This window comes from Haemaphysalis longicornis, unplaced genomic scaffold, assembly GCF_048455015.1.
Source record: "Haemaphysalis longicornis isolate Haplotype H1 unplaced genomic scaffold, Haemaphysalis longicornis Haplotype H1 scaffold_1, whole genome shotgun sequence".
Taxonomy (NCBI): Eukaryota; Metazoa; Arthropoda; class Arachnida; order Ixodida; family Ixodidae; genus Haemaphysalis; species Haemaphysalis longicornis.
Window position 1 is genome coordinate 19,337,801 of NW_027526203.1, and position 15,062 is coordinate 19,352,862.

The 15,062-nt window shown below is 43.9% G+C and overlaps 1 long non-coding RNA gene across 1 annotated transcript; it reads left to right on the plus strand.

The window, feature by feature from the left end:
* Nucleotides 1-7,043: 7,043 nt before the first annotated feature.
* Nucleotides 7,044-14,125, plus strand: LOC144163310 (uncharacterized). Its single transcript, XR_013320885.1, has 3 exons — nucleotides 7,044-7,196; nucleotides 11,175-11,278; nucleotides 12,652-14,125. It is a non-coding gene; the product is annotated as an uncharacterized LOC144163310 (long non-coding RNA).
* Nucleotides 14,126-15,062: the final 937 nt, after the last annotated feature.

The window sequence follows — 15,062 nt, forward strand, 5'->3', positions numbered from 1 at the left end:
ATTTCGCTTAATTTATCCGAGAGTGAAATCAGCTACCCTACCACTCATGCCGTCAGTCGCACAAAAAACAAAAAACCAATGGTACTGGTTTGCCCAGTTTGCCTTGGCTGCACCAACGACCACCTGCCAACGATGTTGCCAGACATAATAGTTTTCTTGCCAAACTGAACAAAGAAAAAGCATATCGGGTTCTGGCCCCGTGGAAGTCCACTATAAACATTCAGTCGAAACAATTTTAAATGCGAATGCATTTCTTAGTCGGGGGTTGTCGTGCGTTGGCCGGCGTGCGCCTAGCAACAGCTGTGGCGCGCCTGGCAACCGGAGCAGGTGGTAGCTCGGGCGGGAGTAGCGGAGGGCAAGGGGAGAGAAGGAGCGCGCTCGGCGTGTGAGGGCGCTCGCATCGCGGAGCTCGGCGGAGAGAGCTCGCGCGCGGGGTGGGCGTGTTGCGCGGGTCCCTCTCTCCTCTCCGCGTACCCTCTCTCCGCTCGCTGCGCTCGGAAAAATATATATAAATGCAGTGGAGCGCGCGCCTCTCTCCGTGACTGCTTGCCGCAGCGCACTCATCGGTGCACCCATTGCATTCGCATTTCCGCACGATCCCCTTTGGGGAGGTGGGGGAGTTTTTAAGTGTGCACTTCTTAAGCGACCCTGAATCACGCGTCCACCGCCATCCGTCCGTCCGCACCACATACCCACGTAGGGCGATTGGCCAAGAAGAGTTTCTAATTTCTTTAGCACATACCCACTTAGGGCGATTGGCCAAGAAGAATTCTTTCGCATCACCCGTGCATTCCCACTTCCCCATCGACGACTGCTGCTTCGCCAGGAGCGGCAGTCGGGGCAAGTACTGCGGCGTCTACCTCGTCGGTCACGTCTACGCGAACCTCGTGTCGCACGCCGTGTCCACCTCGCCGGTTAGGGACGAGTCGCCGTACAGTGCCGTCTACACCGACGCGTACTCGGGCGACAGAATCGTGGTCGTCACCCTCTACCTCGCGCCAAACATCTCGCGCGACGACGTCGTCGAATACGTGGACGCTGCGATGGAGAGTGTGGCCAGGCGCGTAAAGCCCTCGGACCCGGTCGTGGTTGTTGGGGACTTTAACGTGGACGTGCGAAAGGGCGGCAAGTGGTTGATGGAATACATGCTCGCCAACCACTCCATGACGTGCCTACCGCTAGAGGCTCCCACCACCATCAACGGCAGCTACATCGACCTCGCCTCTGCGAGGAACTGTCTGATACGCGCGGTCTTGCAACAACTCTTGACCGCACATTTCAGTGACCACAAGGCGGTCATAATGATCGTCAACTACAACGAAAACACCAACAAGTGCTGAATAAAGACTACTGTCGCTTCACTTTAATTGCGTGTGTGTGTGATCTCCTCGAACATACACTTTAATTCACCAAGATGTCCAGAGAACGACTAACGGGGTGTGTGAATCCCCACTTGATCACGCGGGGGTGTTAAATGCAACTAACGGGCGAATGCCAACACAGTTCAACATAACTCCCCCTCATAGCATCACCCGTGCATTCGCACTTCCCCATGTTCCCCTTCGGGGAAATTTGCCTAAAATTTAGTTTGGTGTAGCCCATAGTCTTCTCTAGCCAGGTCCGTTTTGAGCGGAGTGGGCTCCATTTAAAATGCATCATGACCAGACAAACCAACAGAAATGGCCTGTTGTAACTGGAAGTTTGTTGCTGCTGGACCTGCTGTAACGAGCATAGACTGTATTAAACTGGGTAGTAGGTAAAACAGAAGAGGTGTTTGTTTATAATGTACCAGCCACTTTCCTTACCCTTGTAATGTCAGAGGGATATAATGGTGATTTTTCAGCTGCCAACCCAAGCCAGTGATAATGCAGGACAGTGCAGTTGATTAGTGCCCCCAGTCGTGTTTCCTCCTGTTGCCCAGAGGTGCAATATCAAGTGAAAACACTGATAGCTCGGTGGACCCCTTTGATGTGAGTGCATACATTCGGTAGTTTTCTAATATGTTTCATTCATATTGGTGAAAACAACATCTTCCTGCGGTGTAATAAAGTTAAGTGAGTTATCAAAAGTGAGTTCTTAAAAAAACAAAGTTGTATTTTGTCTCTATGTGCCCTTTAAGGGGGGACGTGGCAAGTAAAATAATTTTGTTAATTACAGACCAAATTTAGTCAAATTAGGAGATTTTATGTAGCTAACTAACCTAACAACGAAACTTAAATCAGTTTACAAATATCTTCTATACTTTTTTAGTTACCAGATAACTTCAGAGAGCTGTCCCAAGATTAATTAATTAGGCAAGAACTCAACAAGGTTTTTATGCCAGCATCACCAGGAAGGTCTATTCTGTGCAAGGAAGCTTTTTTATGCTTGCTTTATTTCCGTTAGGTATCCAGAAAGAGACAGAAGTTTCACTTTCTTTTTGACTGGAAACTATTTCTGGTTCCGAAAGGAAGGTGAAACTTCTCTTGTTCTTTCTTTATCCCTAAAGGATGTAATGCAATAATCTAATAGCTTCTTTGAACAGAATAGACCTTCCTGGTGATGCTGACGTAAACGTCTTGTTGACTTCTTGTCTAAATAGTTAATTATGCTGAATGCAAGTTTCAGGTCATTAGTTTTCTATCTTAATAAGTATGGAAGGTATCCTTAAACGGATCTTAGTTTTGTTGTTAGAATGATTAGCTACATAAATGCTCCTAATTTGATTCAATTTGGTCCATAAATAAAGTCGTTTTACTTGCCACGTCCCCCCTTAAAGCGTAAGCAGAGCAGTAAGGAGATGCTTCGGAATAACAGTGCCGACTGCAACTTTTGGTTTTACAGCTGTGTAAAAGTCAAATATTACGGAAGATTTTATTTTATTATTACTTGAGCTCTCGTATTGTGTTGACGTCAATGCTTGTACAGACACATCAAGACCTGTGCCTTGCTACAGGCACCCAAGAAAGTGATACAGTCTATGCCCGCTACAACGAAACCTCTTAATTTGGGGAAAAAATGTCCACTATATCCCAAGTATGCAGCAGCCAAACAAGGGGAAGGCAGGGGTATATAAATGTAAAGGGGATGCCCGCAGCATCTCTGCAAAACGTTACCCGGAGGAAAAGAATTGCAAAACATTGCTTTTTAGGAAAGCACCGGCACTTTTTAAGGGCCTATTGTGCGTGTTCGAGTGATTAGATTGCGCGCTAAGCTGTGCAAAAAAGCGATAACGTGACTAGGAGAAATTCCTAACCAGCTATAAAAATCATTCATGGCCAGAAGAATTAGCTAAGCTCTTTCCAAACCGTTCGTGACAAGGCATGGTCTACCTGAAACTTTTGTGCGACAATTCAGATGGCTGCCTAACGTTCCCCTGAGACAGCTTCAGCAGTTTTAATGATTTTAGTCTGGTTACTAAAACAGCTGGAGGTGGAGGAGGAGGAATAAACTTTGTTTTTATGTTAGTTATGGAGTCACGGCAATGAGGGGTCTTCTCAGTTTTGGGTGGTCACTGCCTAGCAGGCCCTTTCAACCAGCTGAAGCTGATCGATCGCCGGGGTTTGGGCTGCCTAGCATGCCTTCCCACTGCTATTATGAAGTAATCTGATGAACAGCTGTGAAATCGAAAGTTACACCAGTTGGGCCCTGCACGGCCATTGGCAGATTTCACACAATCGATGGGAAATATCCCCCTACTTCAGGCATTTCATACCTTTTTCATCGAATGAAATGGGAACGATGCATGTGTGGAAATAATAAATGGCAAACTTCACTGAACCTCAGTTCCTCATTTCTAAAAAACTGACAGGGGCAGGCTAGACCTCCTGGTGCACTACTTAGCATATTTGAGAGTGCTGTTCTTCAATCTCACCAGTCTCTCTCCTTTTTTTCTTTTTTTTCAGCTTCCTTGTTCGTGAAGGCTGAGCAGATCATCTTATTAGTCAGGCCCGTACTTCTGGCAATGCCGGCCAGTTTTCGGCCTGTTCGACAGCGTTAATTATGCTTCGTTTATCCAGCAGTGAAATGAACTACCCGCTGCTGTTAGCACAAAAAAAAATGGCCACTGGTGCAGGCTGAGCTTGGTGGCACCAATGACCCATTATGAATTGACAGTATTGTCAGACACAGTTTTCTCACCAAAATAAACAAAGGAAAAGGATACCGGGAGCCGGCACTGTGAAAGTCCGCTATTAACATTCAGTCAAAAGAATTTTCGCCCCAAATTTAATCTATTGTAGCCAATAATCTGCTGTAACTTGGTCCGTTATGGGTGGAGTATATTCAATTAAGAATGCATGGAGACCAAACAAGCCAACAGAAATGGTCTGTTGTAACCGAAGTCTGTGTTTGCCGGATCCGCAGTAACGAGCGTAGATTGTATTTCTTTTGCACAGCCTTGCCTTCTGCTCGTGACCGGCAGCAACTTGCCATGGCAATATTGGTGCGCGTCCGTTTCCTTATGTTGTGATCACAAATAGGGCTTGATAGCATTGTGCGTGATTCGAGGGGACAAAGTGATGGAGGATTGCAAATTTTATGGCAGGTAAAAGTGAAAAGTTCAAATGAAATTGTCTGTAAAATATGAACAATGGATGGTTGAACCATGCCGTTTAACCAGTAACCTTTGTTTGTCGGTTAAATTCCATTTCAGGTTTAGCTTGCTAAAAAATAATGGTTCAAGAGCTGGTTTGCTTGTGGAAAAAATACCAGTTAGGTTGTGGTTCTTGTGTCGGTTTCCATTTTGGCTCGGCACTCTGATGCACATTACATTTCTCATGTACGAGTGTGCGAATATTAGCAATGAAATGAAAAGAGAACAAAAAGGCATGTCAGGTCTGCTGTGTAGTAGGAACTAAACTAGTTCGAGCTTAACTTTTTTAGAAGCTTTAATATTTTTCTTTATTTTATGCTAACTGCATATGCATGTTACAAAGTGGTTCTCGGACACATTGTACTTTTTTTCTCGAGAATTCCAGTACCAAGTGCTGACCAGGCTGACCGTGTTACGCATGGTGCAACAGCAGCAAGGAAGCTGCTTATGTCGCTCACACAGAGGATGTCTAGAAGACACCAGCCTTCAAAGGAACCAGCACTGCCCAGTTCCCCTTTCAGGGACTACGAGTCTCTGGAGAGGTTTTTTGGACACCACCCTGACTGGGCCAAAGAAGGAAACTTTAGTAAGAAATCGCAATTCTGCGATTTTTATAGCTCACTTAACATATATAAGGTTGGTAAATGAGCACTTCGATTTGGTTCATTGGTTTATTCAATAGGAAATTCACATTTACCATGTACAAGCCAAATGAGCTTATTTTCCAATGGTGAGCGCTCTTTTATGGCAGCTTTAATGTTTACAATGACTTTTTCGTGCCTTCATTAGCTGGCAGCTTGAATCGGTGACATGGTATTGCAAGAACAGGGCTTTCATCGCAGTTTGTTGGTAACTGAACTTGTCTACCACTGTAAGCATGCAAACCACTCATGCCTGGTTGTGCTAACTGCAGCCTTACTGACGCTATGGCCTGCCTGCATTGCTTTAGCTTGCACCTTTTAAAAGATTGCTCAACCGCGTAAGCTTTTGGGGGGAGAGAAAAACGTGCAAAAAGCCGCCATTCCCACTGAAAGAAAAAACAGCAGTTGCATGGTACTATATTGGCTGCCGCCTTGGTGTCTGTTTCATATTCATGGTCATTTAATTGCCCCTGTGGTCCCCTGGTATTTCTTAAGGGGCCATTAAAACAGTTTCCCACTAGTTATGTGCCAGAGCTCATTGCCGCCAAAGTCCAAGCCTGTGCAGTACAGTGTCTAGATTCTTTGCGCAGACTACAGTACTGGGGGACAACTTTCTTTGCCAATGGAAAGAAGGCTACAGGAGAGAGCAAACCTCTTTGTGTTACTGCGCCAATGTAGTTCCCGATAAATTGGTTTTCATTTCAGCTCTGGCGTTACAGATACGCATTTGCTACAGATCATTTCGTTGGATGAGATCCGTAGTTGAATGCACTGAACCACGCTCACTGATGCAGGCATATTGGCATCTCCTTCCCTACGCCTCATTTGTTTCTCAATACAAGCCAGTGCTTTTACTGGAGAACTCGGAGCGGCCTAATCATTTACCGGGCGAATGTTAGCGTCCAGCTCTGTGTCATCAATGAATGAGCAGCCCAGCCAGTACCCAGTGGTCAGCAGGAGGATACAAAGCAGACGGCAGTGGAAAAAGAGATTGCGGAAAGAGTAGCGTGTGCGTGCAAAACAGCAAAACAGCAAAACGGGGCGACCTGCAAGAATAGCATAGCGGCTTCACCAAAACACGACGTCACGGCCTCTCCTAAGCTTTCCTTTCCCCCATGCCGCAGGCACTGCTTTATGAAGTTTCAAAATGCTGAACATGGCTTAGTTTTTTTTATATTCATTTATATAATATATAAAGTAGTGTATCTGCAGTGTCTTCACGTTTGGAAGACCATGTAGCACCAAAAGCCTGGCTAGTACCGCTGGTGCACCATGATAAGAACACAATCTTTTACTTTCATTTTTTTTGCTTGCTACCCCGTTTGCTGGCATCATGAAAGGCACAACGTTCTGGTAAAAATAATTTGTGTTCAGAGTGACCTGTTTTTTTCTTCCAGGTGTACGCTAACGCTGGAGTTGTCATGCGGCATGAAGTGAAATGTGTGAATGAAAGCATGCTTTGCCTTTTTTTTCTGCGGTGTAGTTTGAGGAAAGGAGCGTGTGTACTGTGTCAGATGACTGGTTCCTTTTTTTTTTCTTCTCACCAATCAAATGCCTCACCAGCTGCTCCACTCACAATGGGTGCCTACAGAAACTGTATTGTATTCCAGGCGAGCACATCTTAATTAGGCAACATACAGATGCGTTAATTACTACAGCAGGAGATTTAGCAGTCACTAAAACCCCCGTGTTATATCGCGTTACATGTTGAAAGTCCCTGGTTTGCAGTGGAGTAAGCTCGAATGAACATTACCCTTGATTTCTGTATCACACGTGTTAAAGGCTGTATTAACAAATCAGATTTTCCTGTACCCATGCCTAGATTGAAGAACTCTCTAGCCAGGGCGGCTCAATAGCAACTGTCTGCGCGAGGCGCCTACTGAAGGTGCTGTTGGCGGACAGCTTAGCCAAGGAGTTTTCATGGTTCGGCAAAAAGGGGAAACACCCCTTTTCCAAGCTGCGATTGGCAACTTGCATTGTGTGTAAGTTGATATCTCATGTTATTACAGACATCAAATTCCTTCACCAGACAACGTATAGCACCCCAATTTCTATTGTCCTATGCAAATATCAGCTTTGTTGACAACCGGCAGCTTATTACGTTTTATTTCTAGAAGAGGTATTAAATTTGTCTGAGCCTTTGCAGCACAGAATTTTTACCCACTTTCCGACCGTTACGGTCTGCAACCATTTTGGCAGTTTCGGGCACCACGAAAAAGAACGCAAACTGTGCAAGAATCCCTGTCATCAATAACTGATGCTTCATCACTGAAGTCATCATTACTTTAACGTATATGCGCCACCATAGAACGCATGTGATGAGGAAACGGTCCGGTTTCTAAGAAGACAGCGTTCAAGTGCAAACGCTCTAGAATACAGATGGCCTGTTCTGAACATTGTGCTGCACCTTAGGCAGAATGAGAAAACTTCAACAAATTTCACTTATTCCTCTAGAGAGAGAAGAATATGGGCACATCGCAATGAGAGAAGCCCACGAAGTTTAACCTTAGACTCCCAAGCTGGGCAAGCCCGACAGGGGACCGCTGTGGCCATGTTGAGTTGTCGGTTATCGGGCAGGGCCAGACAATGAACCGCAAAGGCTTAACCTCTTGCTTACATAATGTTCTGTAGTTTATATCCACTGTGGTCCTGATGAAACTGGCTTCGGATGTGATGATGCCAGTGAATTTTACTATTTTGGGTTTTCAGCAAAGTTTAAGGCATACAAATAAGGATGGTTGATATTACCACACAGTTTGCTTCCTCTATTCAGTGCGATACCCTGATTGAACTATGAACAGGTCTGCATTGTGTAGTTGAATGCAGTATTGTACTTTGAGTAAACATTGCACGAAAAGAATAGCTCAGTATGCAGCACTCTGCTTTGTCAATGAGGAAAGGTGACATTGCCAAGCATCTCCAACATGCAGCAGAAAATAGCGATGTTGCTTAGCTTGCAAGGCTCAGCAACAGACTACTGGCAGCAATGACAAGCTGATGCTGGTCGTTGCAGCTTGTTACCGCTTACTAGATCGGAACTCTGGGTGAAAACAGTTAAAAAAACATGCAAAAAAGGGGACTATAATATAATCGCTCTATAGGTTGGCAAGCATGATTAGTGAAAGTAGCCATAAACTGTGTTCCCCTGTAGTAACCCTACAGCTCATCAGACAGCCCATCTAGGGAGGACTTGGCTACTAAGAATGCTTTAAAGGAACCATGAAGACAGAGTACAAGTTTTGTTCTTTTGTTCTTTGGGACGATAACAATAATGCCAATTTTATCACAGGCCTGAAACAAATAATCTGCATACTAAGGAAAAGCAGGTGACGCAGTGCTTACACCCGAGCCACTTCGTGGAGATATCGCTGTGAGAATCTTGTTTACACACCTCTAACCAAAGCCACATCCAAGAAAAATGACTGGGCAATTACCGTGTATTCAATTATAAGGCGAAGGGGCAGTTTGGAGGGTCAAAAAAAGTATATTTCTGCCGATATGAAGCGAAGGAAAGAAGACAATTAAATTCCTTACCTTTCAGCAAAGCAGACACCAAGTTTTCACGAATTATCTGCGCACGAAGATATTTATTCAGCGCGAGACGACATGCACACTCAGAAACTACTGTCCTCAGAGGTAGTATCAGAGTTCTCCAACCTCCGCACTTGAAGAGGGCAGCGTTCTCAGTGCCATCAAGAGCAATAGAAATGCAGCACTTTCGGAAGGATGCTGCCACCATGGCTTCGGGGATTGCTGCGCCCAAGTGTCCACCACCCACTGGGCAGCGATCCCCAGCATACACGGAGAATCCCACTTTAGAAACACTATGAACATCTTCCAGGAAGGACTCCAAGCACTCCAACAAAAATTTAAAATGGCGTCCTGACTTGTTTGCAAGCTTTTTGGCTTTTACTGGCTTGAAGCATGCAGCTAGTGCTGGCTTAGACCGATCACACGGTCGAAGGCATCTGCTGCCATGGCTTCTACTGTATCGCGAGCTGTTCAGCAAACTTGCAGTTGCCAAAACTCTGGCTCTTCGATTTACAGTGTCAGACTCACTGCGGGCTCCCCGAGAAGCAGTCCGGCATTCGATTTTCCCATCTATCCCTATAGCTTCGAGAAGTTCTCAAACTACCCGCGGACTATCCGCGGTGAGTCCGAGATTGTTAATCGAAGAGTCCCACTATCTGCAACCTGCGTTTGTGTAAAGTGTTATTTTGAAATCTCTTTGTTCATTTCTAACAGTGTTTTTGAGCTCTTTTGAAAGCTTTGAAATGGTCATAATGTGGAAACCAAAACTTTCACACCAACATCACCATATATACTGAGCTTGGAATATAAGAAGGGGTATGACTTTGAGACTATAAATTTTGGGAAAAACCCTCGCCCTAAATTCGAATAAATACAGTAATTCCTTTAACTGGACTAGTACTTCAATGCTAATATGCCGTTAACACACTGATCACTATGTTGATAGTGGCAGCCCATAATACATCACTCCTGCCCACATTACGTCAATGCCGTGCAAAGCTTTTCAATATTTGTTGCATTGTTTTGGCTAAAGAAAACGTCTTTTTGGGTTGAAATGGAGCTGTGTGAGCTACCAAAGGCTAGTTCTTTCAAAGTGTATTTTGTCTGCATGGCCTGTTCAAATATTACTTGTGCTCCTTATTTTCTGAACAGCTTGGCATTGCAGTGTGGCATGCTGCAGCAGAAGGTGTTGCTGTAACAGCCATCGGTGGTAAAGCTGCCTGAAGAAGGTGAGGCTGCCCAAGCCTCACCTTATTAGGCCTTCTCACCTTCTTTCTTTGACGCCGTTCCACTGACCATGGGAATACCCACCGCAGTGGCTCAGTGGCTAAGGCGTAGTGCTGCTGAGCATGAGACGCGGGTTCGATTCGCGGCCACGTCGGCGACTTTTCCGATGGAGGCAAAAAGCAAAAACGCTCATGTGCTTGAGATTTCGGCGCACGTTTAAGACCCCCAGGTGCTCAAAATTAGTCCAGAGCTCAACACTACGGCGTGCCTCATTGCCTGTGTTGCGTCGGCATGTTAAAGCCTACAATCAAATAAATCAATCAATCTGATCTTGAGAATGGATCCCAGCAACTGCTTAAATATCATGAATTTCTGCAGTCATTTTGTTAGACGTTGGCTCAATTTTTTAGGTGGGTATTATTGCCATGGTAGACTCCTACAATTTGGGGTTCGTCTAGTTGAAATACTTTAGGCTTTAGAAGCATGCAATTTATGGCAACCTAGATGCAGTCATTGTGTGTACAGCGACTGATTTATTTTGCACTGAAAGCTACTGAATGCAAAATAACTTCTTTTAGAGGGGCAGTGAAGACAAAATACACGTTTTATCCAACAGGAAAACTGGCATCAACAAGTTGGATACCAATTTATTGCAAACTTCAAGGAAATTGCGACGTTAATGGGAACAGAAGAGCTGGTGGGAACTCCCCAGCCACTCTCCAGCAATTTTGTTGTGACGTCAGGGAATCGTGTTTGTGCAATAGGGCCAGCCCAAGCCAGCACCCAGGCACATTACTGCGCATTAGACTGGGGCGGGTTTGAGCATGTCAATTATATGATCATGGGCAGTTAACACACTGATACGTTCTTAATGTATCCCCCGTCTTTTCAATGCTAACGGCGTGTAGCCCCAAATTTAAAAGTTATTCAATATTTCTTGCATTTTGTCTTTTCAAAAAGGTGTATTGTGGCTAAAATAGAGCTGAATGAGTCACCGGAGACTACGTAGTTATTGTAAATGGAACGAATCTTAGGGTTCATGGCCCTTTTAAAAGTGTGGCTATACTGTGGCCATGTGGTCAATTTGTGGTTTATACAATAATTTGATGATCTTAGAAATTTCCAGGACGATGTTTCAACTGTAAGTGAAGATTTTGATTTTGCTGTGGCACTAATGAGCACTAATGTATATTTTTGCACAGCTGCTGCGAAGTATTCGCATGGTGCAACTGACTATAAAGTTGAAGCAGCTATACGGGAATGGCTGCATCATGCTCCTGCCAGGCACAGGCTTGCGTCTCAAAAGGTAAGGATTTTAAAGCAAGGCTTTCTAGCTCTACTAGCCAACGGTTCTTTCGCGGCTTGCGGGACAATAAACTCCCAACGCAGCGGAGGAAAAGGGGGGTGCGGAGGGTTTCACTCACAGAGCACACTGTAGATGGCGCGGCGAATTTACCCAGCATTCCCGCGCGGAGGTGGCTGGTATGGCTTTGTATGGCTTTGTCATCTGCTTTAGTGACAGTTGTTTTTGGCCTGTTTTGGTGCAGCTTTGCGTCCATTTCACACTTCTTTTGCACAGCTTGAATAACTTGTTCGACAGCATCTCCTGGGTAACCTTTACCCGGCTGAATTAAGTGGTCGTACGGCAAAGATGCATTAAGGATTGGTTTGCAGGGTGAAAAACAAAATGTAGAGACCACATACAGACATCTGGATGCTATAAAACCACCACCTTTTGCGCACTGCTTGCAACGAATGGGAGAATAGGACTGCGTTTTCTCTATTGCTGAATACCAGTTTGGTTGTGTTTTAAGAGGTAGTACGAAAGGCAAAAGGAGCCACTGGTTTTGATAAATAGAGGTTACAAAAGTTTCCTCAGCTTTCTCGCAATTCTCAAACTTACTAAACTAACTATAGTTTACATCGGTATAAATGGGAATCACTAAGCTCAGGTGCCGAATTGTTTCCGTGTCTGCGCTTGTTGTGTGCGGTGGTGTAGCCGCTAGCTAGCGCATCAGGATGGCTAGGTTCTGTTGTCGTACCCTTCGAAAGACGCTCCTTTCCGTCTTCTTTCTCCCGACTCACGGCCGGGCTAAAGCGGCGGCGTCCGCCGCTTTAGCCCGGCCTTGGCCGATGCTGCTGCTGAGTTCGGGACGCCGCCTTCAAAAATTCCGAGTAATGGCTGTCAGAATCTCTGGTTTCAGTCTTTGTACAGCCACGTGTCTGAATTCAAGTGACGTCAAATGGGCAATTGTTTTGGGTGTCGTTTCAAGCTTGGCTTTCCAATCACCTTCACACCGTGGATTGGAGCCATTTTTTTCTCCTAGCACATTTCCACAATCGACCATATTTAGGGAAAATCCCCAAGGTGGAGTACCTAAGTTTTTGCGAAGGGAAGTTTGGCATCCACCTCAATGCAGTGTACGGCGACAAGGGAAAGCTATACAGATTCCTCAGAAACGTCACAGTTTAAGAAAAATTCGTTCTGGTCCAGGATGTGAACTTGGACCACCGCTTGACCAGAGCAGTTGCTCTACCAACTGAGCTAATCAGGAGGCTAGTTGTTTGTAGCGCGAGAACGAAGTGGACCATCACTTCGAGCTGTTGATCAATTCGTTGCATTGATCAATGTTGCATTCATTTTAGAAAGGGGCTATTTATTTTACTTTCACATTTCAGGCACAAGCTTCAGTGTGACGAGACAGCCCAAGACAATCCAAGACAGCTCATGCCAAGACAGCTCAAGCCAAGACAGCCCAAGCCAAGACAGCCCAAGCCAAGACAGCCGAAGACAAGCCACCATCATATCTGTGTGAAAATTTTATTTCATGGTGCCCCAAACAATTCACTGGACTGGAACTAGTCTCGTAAATTTGTGCTCTTTTTGTAATCACGGTTCACTCATTTATATATATCCACCTTTTTCTACTCTTCCCCATCATTAAACTAGGTGGGATTTTGTATAAATTTGGAGTGTACTCGTAACCACCATTCAATCATTTGTGTTTCTCGGCTTTTTTGTTTTATTGTTCCCCAATCATTTCTCTATTATTAAAATTCACATTTCAACTGTTCTTGTAACCATTATTCAATCACTCTGTGCCTCCAAGCTTTTTTGTGTTCTTGTTTTCAAACATTTCACTATGTGTGAATTTTTAGTCATGTAAATTTCTCTTGTATCTACTATTCATTCATTTCTGTGTATGCGCATTTTTTCCTTGCACTGTTTTTGAAGCATTTTACTTTGTGTGAAATATTGAAGCCAACCACCATTCAATCATTTCTGTGTTTCTAAGCTTTTTTTATTGCTTTATTGGTCTCCTACAATTTTACAAGGCGTGAAATATTTAAAGTGTAAATTTCTGCTGTTCTTGTAACGACCATGTAATCATTTCTGTGCTTCCAAGCATTTTTATTTTCTTTTATTGTTCCTCAATCATATCACTAGGTGCGAGTTATGTTGTTGTCGTAACTGAGTTTCCACGTTTTATTTTGTTCCCAAGGCATATCGCTTTGTGTAAAGTATTGAAGTAGTGTAACTTTGTGCTGTATTCCTAACCACTACTCAATAATTTATTTGTTTCCAAAGTTTTTTTGTTGTCCTGCCATTTCACTAGGTGTAAATATTTAGTCACGTAAATTTATACTGCTCTTGTAACCACCGTACAATTATTTCTGTATATGCACGTTTTTTTCTTTTGTTCATAACCATTTCCCCAAATTTGAGTTTATTTAAAGTCACTTATATTATACGGCACTCACAATTACCACCCAACTACTTTTTTGTTTCCAACCTGCTCTTATTTTATTGTTCCTCATTTTTTTCACTGGCTGTGAATTATTTAGAGTGACAATAATATGTCTTGCTCTTGTGACCACGCACCATTCAATCATTTCTGTGGTTAAACACTTTTTTTGCGTTGTTTTCTAACCATTTCACTTAGTGTGAGATATTTCAAGTCACATAACTGTCTTGTTTTTGTAACCTGGGTTGACATGTTTGCTTTATTTCCTATTTTTTGGCAATCTTTCTGCTGTCTGTGAATTATTTAATGTCACGCAAATTTGTGCTTTTCTTGTTATTATAAAATCTGTGCCCTTTAAGCCAAGGCATATAGGCATCAAAACTGAAGTGTTGTGTTGCAAAAGCATATTGCATACTTTTAAAGTTAATATAAACTGTTTTACCTGAATTCTTTTGTGTTTAATGTGTACTTTGAAAGCTTTCTTTTGGCCCAGCTGTACTTATTTACAGCTAGCTTTTTAAGACCACCATTGTAATTAGTTTTTAATTGTTTCTCTGCTAGTTTATTTACAGAAGGCCAGTGCAGCCGTGCTGTGTGGAACGAACCTGGAATCCGATGACACTGGTGAGGTTGCCTTAGTGTCAAGGGCACTTGTGCTGATCAGGGCTGGTTTGCTGTTACTTAGTGCCACTTGTTTTCGATGCAACATTTCTTGTTTGGAGCTGTGATTTGTGTGCTTCTGCAAGGAGTTTGTGGTCAGATTGGCTCTTCACATTAGACTTCATGCAGGATGCAGCACTTCAAAACTGGAATCACATTACTCTAGCCACCAGGCACCAAGTAACAATAAACAGTGCTGAATGAAGACATGTATTTGAAGTACAAGTGCCCACGACACGTAGGCAACCTCACAAAGAGGGCTGGCCAAGCTCCTAAATAATGTATAAAGAATGTAAATTTAATGCATACAGGTTCATCTCAACAATATCAGACTAACGTAGACTAGATGGGTATTTAACAAAGTAATGTCTGTGCCAAAGACAGCAAAACAATGTAGAGTAGACATACCAATACGTCTTGCATGCGTACCACTACAATATCCATAAGCTGTACCACTAAGGTAACATCTCGTAAACAGCGTATAAAAGTACTATGACAGGTCTGTTAGACGTTATCCTTCGTGTGATTTAGACGGGTTTTTGCAGTTGTAGGAACGTTGAGCATATGTAAGTTCGACCCCAACGGGATGTCTCCTGGACATCTGCAACGTCAATTGCTGACATCTCCACGATATCTACAGCACGTAACGTGGTTTGCCGAGCAGCTTAAAACGGACACCACAGC